The sequence below is a fragment of the Centruroides vittatus genome, unplaced genomic scaffold, assembly GCF_030686945.1.
Source record: "Centruroides vittatus isolate TY-2023 unplaced genomic scaffold, ASM3068694v2 contig_2818, whole genome shotgun sequence".
NCBI lineage: Eukaryota > Metazoa > Arthropoda > Arachnida > Scorpiones > Buthidae > Centruroides > Centruroides vittatus.
In genome coordinates this window covers 1,165,760-1,172,310 of record NW_027121792.1, presented here as the reverse complement: position 1 = coordinate 1,172,310, position 6,551 = coordinate 1,165,760, and the positions used below count along the sequence as shown (strand labels likewise).

The following is a 6,551-nucleotide window of genomic DNA, read 5'->3' as shown; positions in this document are numbered from 1 at the left end:
TGGCATTTGAATATAATTTATGTGTAATATATATTATATTATATTAATTAATATAATAAAATTATTTGTTTATTTAAAACTTTTAAAATAATTAATTTTTTATTTTATTTTTTTTTCGATCAATACATATTGACGAATAATCCCAACCGGAATTTAGTTTAGTCGAAAAAAAAAAATAGAAAAACAAAATAAAAGGTTTATAATTATAATATTTCAATATTATTTTTAATACATTTTCAAAATTTGTAATATTATTATAATTACAACTTTAAAATATTTTGCGGGAACAAAAATAATCGAGATTGTAATCGTCCAATTTTAGTAGGCAGGGATCGCATGGAAGTGATTCGTGTTTTAGAGAGGGGAATGGTGTTTTGTAGCACGTGAGTTCTGCAGGAAAGTGAGATAAGTAGTAAGTAATTTACATTCTATGATGAAATTAAATGTTCTTGTAACATATATTATAGAAGTTAACCTATAAAAATGAATCTGAAAATAGTTTTTAATTGTATCATAATAACAATAATTTTTGTTGAAAATGTTAATTTTTCCAGTTTTTTATCACAGTATTTCTGTTTTAAAAAGGAAATAAACTTTACATGTATTCTAATTGCCATGAAATTTAGAATAATAATAATCTAATAAAATATAAAAGCTTGAATATTGGCATTGCTATGTAATTATTTATTACAGCAGTAAATCTATATAATCAATTTTGAATATTATACAATACAAAATCTATATTCTACTTTATTTATGTTTATTTACAAGTGATATAACACAATGATGTTATGAAATCAAACCTGAATTGGTAATTTCACAAAATTTTACAATAATCCTGTCTGATGGTTATAATTTTAAAATGCTGTTGTATTATCAAATTTTAATTTTTATTGCTTGAAATATTTTTGCAAAAATGTAGCTACAGCTATTATATAAGGTTTTTTTTTTCATAATTTTAAATTAGACGATATTCGAGATGCTCGTCTGGTGTTGTGCTCCTAATACGGGATGTTACAAAAAGAATCGTCCGATTTAAAATGATTATACTATGAGAAGTAATGAAGATCCACACTTGAGATTAATTTTATATTACGTGGCTAATCGTAGAGTTTTTTTACCTGCTAAAACTATAGGTGCTCGATATGCCCCTCTTTGGATGTGTGGCATATGTCCAAATGGAAGTGAAATTCGTCCCAAACTTTTGCCAGCATGTTTAGATTTGCTGCTGTTATGCGGTTTTGCAGTTTGCCACTGTAGCTGGAAGAGGCAGCATGTAAACGGAGTCTTTTATAAACACTCCACAAGAAAAATTGCAAAGATACCCGAGAGGCAAATACCTTCATAACCAAAACTAAATAAATAAAATATATATCTTGTTTTTAAAAGGTATTTTTATATATGTCTTTTTAGGTTTATGTATTAACAAGAAATTTATTCACAAACTTATTTCTGATGCACCTATACAATGATATATAGACACAATACTGTTGTATCTAATTAAAATGTAAAAGTCGCTTAATTATTGATAAATGTAGATACATTTCATATAAGCTGCTACAGGTTTATAAATATTTTTGTAATTTGTAGCAGAAGGCAAATGGATAAAATGTTTCAAAAAATTTCTTAACCTTGATTAGTTCTAAAAAGGCTGTAAGTTTACCTTAAAAGTAAATAATTTATTAATTTGATAAATCTTAATATTTGAAATATTCTATTATTGTTAAAATAAGCAAAATTTAGTAACATCATTTACAAGATAATACCAAGTTTTAATCGTTTTTTTATTGAGTTTTATATCAAAAGATTGCAACATGGCATTGCTTGTTCAAAGTAACCAAAAATAAATTTATAATCAAAGAAATATTTTTTGTTTTTTTTTTTGCAGCCATCATCAGCTTTGATCCATATACAATGCACTCTTGCTAATTTGAATTTATTAATTGTATGAATTAGCAGGGCTATATATAAAGAAAAGGAAGTCAGAAAGGACTATAGACAATACGGTATAAAAAAATTTCTTAATTTATAAATATTACGTCAGAAACTGTGCATAGGGGTTTGAGTTTATCAATGTGATTTACCCCCATTTGAAATGAATTAAAGAAAAGTAAAAAGCACATAAAAAGATGCAACTCAACAAATTAATTAAAACGTAAAGAATATTAACAATGTTACCAGATTAAGAAAAAAAGAAAAGCAAAAGACTTGAGAAGAAAGTTTGAGAAAAATGTATGAATGGATGAATCTGGAAGTTTCATGAAGGTTCTAAAATGCTTTATTATTGAAGAGATAAGTGGAAATTTATTAAAAAGAATGGAAGTTTGTAGAACATAAAATTTTTAAAATGTTTCACGAGAGTGATTTATACAGATAATACTTCTGTGCAGAATGAGCTACTTTATATTTAGAAATCAGAGAGTTTAGAAGTGAAAAAGACTAAAGCTGCAGCTTTTATTCTTGCCACTATCAGCGCTACTGCTAATATAGTACATATTTTTTTTTTATAACCAAATACAAAGCTATACTTAATAATTAGTTCAGGGGCATGCACAGTTTAAATCTCGTCACTTGCAGCACTAGTGTCAGCTTGATGTATACTTGATGTATGGAAACTGAATTGGAAGTTTTAATCTGCTTTTAAAAACATGGACTTAAAGAATGTAACAGTTACAAATTTAATGCACAGAAGTATCACAAAAGTGTCTTAATTTCTAGTGTCCTTTTAAATACCTCAAGAACAAATTGTCCTTACAGTGGAGTAAACCTTTTTTTATAGGCTACTTTGTCTGCCTCAATATATAAAAATGGTAAAAAAAATTTCTTGGCTACAGCAGTCATAAAAATTAATTTACAAAGGACTGTTTGTTCCCGAAGTGTTTAAAAGGACATTAGAAATTAAGAATAAACTTTTGTGGTACTTCTGTGCATTAAATTTATAATGTATTAATTCATCCTAACATTTTTAATTTTTTAATTAATGTTTTAATGTAATGGTTGTTGAATTATGAAAAAAATTAAATGAATTAGGGGACAAGTCAACGGAGACAAAGGCAGAACTTTTAGAAAAGTACACAAGCTTAAAATAATAGTTGTTGGCTTTCATTTTCGATTTTGTAACAGAATTACAAGGACAATTTAGTTTTAATTACTTGACTTCAATATGTAATATACTTCTGAAATTTTAGATACATAATAACAAACAGAAAACAAAATGTTAAAAATCATTGTCATTAATGTTTGATGATAGTTAAAATAATTTTAAACTGTTCTTGAAATTAACTGCATTTTTAAATTAACATAATTATAACAATACTGTATTTTTGGCAAAATTCATATTATTTAATATTTAGTTGGACCTTGTTTTATTTGAATAACATCGAACATACTATCAGGCATAGTTTGAATCAATTTTTGCAATTGTTTCACTTCAGTATTTTCTCAAGCATCCTTAATTAGTAATTTTAACTGGTTTACTTGATAATAGTGCTTGTTTTGATTATAAACTACATATTTTTGTTATTATACTCTATAAATTTTTTGTTGGACAAAGATCTGAATTTCTAGAAAGCCAGTCTAATGCTTTTTTTGTGTTTTCATTAATTATCTCATTGAAATATTCAATTACTTCCACCAATTAAAGGTCCAAATGCAATTAAATTTATTTTTTAACATATCCTGATATTTTGAAGAATCCATTTTTTCATTAACGATGATAATATCAGTTTTCCTATTGAATCCAAAAGCATCTCAAACCATTACACTGCCACTTCCTAACTGACTACTCATTCTAACTTTGGCTTCTGTTTCACATCAGGCCAATTATATTCATAACCATCTAGTCCATCTAAATTCTTTTTTCATCAGAAAACAGCTTTTTCCTACTCCTTGGTTCAACTTATGACAGATTTAGCTTATTGAAGTCTTTGTTGCTTGTGAACAGATATCAAATTAGGTATTACTCATTTTTCAGTATTTTATGTTGTTATCATCATGAACACATCACTGCATTGTCTGATGGGACAGAGATTTTGGTAAATTAGCAGCCACCTGTCTAATAGATAGCTGCTAATTGTTATTTTGTAAGGAAGAAAATCTTTTGTTTATCTCTGTCAGTTAATTTTTTCTTGTGTCTGCTTCTTTCCATTTTCCATAATTTTCTTGTTTTGTCTATACATTGGCTACAGCAGTTTTAGAATTATTAATTATTGTAGCTATTTCTCTGAAACTTTTCAGCACCTCATAATTCATATATATTTTGAATTTCAGCTTCTGCAAGTTTACTATTTCTTGGCATAAATCTTAACAGTTTACTTTTAAACACTAATAACACAAACTGTTAAAATTTCAAAAGTTTAAAATGATTGGCTGTTATAATACCAGGTGTGATGTAATAACCTTCCATTCAATTGTTCATTAAAAATATATTTACATTTGTAGAGTATTATTACCTAACTATTCGAAATTAAATGTCCTTATAACTTTGTCTGCTACAGATTCGAGTGTATCAGCTAATTTTCTTTCCAGTTTTTATCTTTACTTCTCATTTTTTTTCTTATCATCTGGAAATTTATAAAATTTCTTACCTGGATGTTTTTTTTATTATTGGCATTGAAACTAATAACAATTAACCAGCATTTCAAAAATACCTAAATAACTAAACAAGCAATTTTTAAACAGTGTATACACAGTACAATAGATGAAACAGGAAGCTACTTATCCATAAGCCCAATACTAGGACTGCCTATTAGTTTTGAAAAGTGCATGCCCTATTCTAGTAGTCACTATGATTATATGTAGGCGGTTTTTTTTCAATTTCCGACAGTCCATAAAACAAAGACAAGTGTAAATAACAAAATGAATTTATTACCAAAAGTTAGGTACAAACGTGGTTACTATTTGACATAATCACCGTTAAAATTGAGACATTTGTCATATCTATGGACAAGCTTTGCAATCCCCTCTTCATAGAATGTTATCGCTAGTAATTTGAGATGGGGCTTAACATTTTGAAGATCATCAGTCTTGAGTCTTGCCCTTCTAGTTTTCAGTTCGGGAAAGAAGTGGAAATCGCTCGGTACTAAATCGGGGCTATATGCTGGGTGTTTAAAAAGTTCCAAGCTGGATGGAAGTCTTCACATGCCTTTAATGTGCAAAGACTTCCACCTCTTTCCTGAACTGAAAACATGGCTAGGAGGACAGAGGTTTGAGACGAATGATGATCTTCAAAACAACCTTAAGGCCCATCTCAAGTCACTGGCAGCAACATTCTATGAAGAGGGGAATGCAAAACTTGTCCACAGATATGACAAATGCCTCAATTTTCACGGCGATTATGTCGAATAGTAACCATATTTGTATCTGACTTTTGGTAATAAATTCATTTTATTATTTACACTTGTCTTTGTTTTATGAACCATTGGAAGTTGAAAAAAACTGCCCTTGTATTTTTAGTTTTACTGGTAATACATAATAAAAAAGGACTGAACAGGGGCATAAAGCCCAAAATGCATATCCATTGTAAATTGTAGAAAATAAAAATCTACTTTTTCCGTCAAGAGGAGTGTTCCTGTATATGTTTTCAATAGGAATTATGCTAGGTTCCAAGGAACATACAACCAATTGAGAGAACATCAAGCAATCAAGTACTTCAATAAATATAATGAACCAAACCTGCTTTCCTTAAGTCCAAAAATTCCATAATTCTTCAGTTTGAGTGGAATTATAGGTTAGTTAATTTTCCTCTCAGATTTTGTTAGTCTAACTAAAAAATTGATTTTTCTTTTAACTAATAAAGTATTAGAGTGGTTGAAGAATTTATGGAATTGAAATGTTATGAATATAATTGGATGGAAAGGAAATTTTTTCATTTATTTCTGCTTAAAATTGTTGCCGAATACTTTAACCAATATATTTAAAAGTAGAAATCTTTCCTATTGATCTTTTGTAAATTAAATTATTGAGTTTTTTAAAAAACTCTGTAAAAAGTCTTTTGTCAATCAATCAAAATATTGGTTATATATCTAATATACTCCCACAACTGCCGTAAATGAACGAGCTAAATTTGGATATAATGATTATAAATTAGAAATGAATTTGGCATTAGAGTGCGGTGTTAGGTGCCATCTCGTATTAAAATTAATAATTATAATATTTAATTAATTAATTTAGATTAAACTGGAAGAAAAGAATAAACCCGAAGCGGGACTCTCATATTTAACTAGATTTTTTTCTGTCAGTAGCTAACAATTGTTCTAAGTTTTGACTCAGTTGATTGTTTGAAACTAGTTTCTAATTTATTTAATCTTATATGTTTGTTAATAAGCAGTTAGTCTTTTAAATGAACAACTTTGCTAGAATTAATGGTTTTTGATATTTTTCATGTGCATCCAAAATAGAATTGTATATATTTATGCATAGCTCCATGGCTGAAACATTGTATAAACTATTGTTATACTTGGCGTAATCCTCAATAAGATTATTATGCAGAGTATGTAGTGTTGTGATTACGCTCTAAGTAGTGCTGAAAATTATATTTTATCAACAGCAAT

At 27.8% G+C, this 6,551-nt stretch overlaps 1 protein-coding gene across 2 annotated transcripts in view; it reads left to right on the top strand.

Annotated features, from left to right (window-relative positions):
* The first annotated feature begins 308 nt into the window (after positions 1-308).
* Positions 309-6,551, top strand: part of LOC136972158 (erlin-1-like) — a 42,549-nt gene continuing 36,306 nt past the window's right edge. Inside the window, exon 1 of one of the 2 annotated variants that reach the window (XM_067266717.1) lies at positions 309-412. The gene's annotated coding sequence lies outside the window, so the exon portion shown is untranslated. Of the gene's footprint in view, positions 417-6,551 lie in introns of both variants that reach the window. The other variant, XM_067266716.1, reaches the window with a different exon arrangement.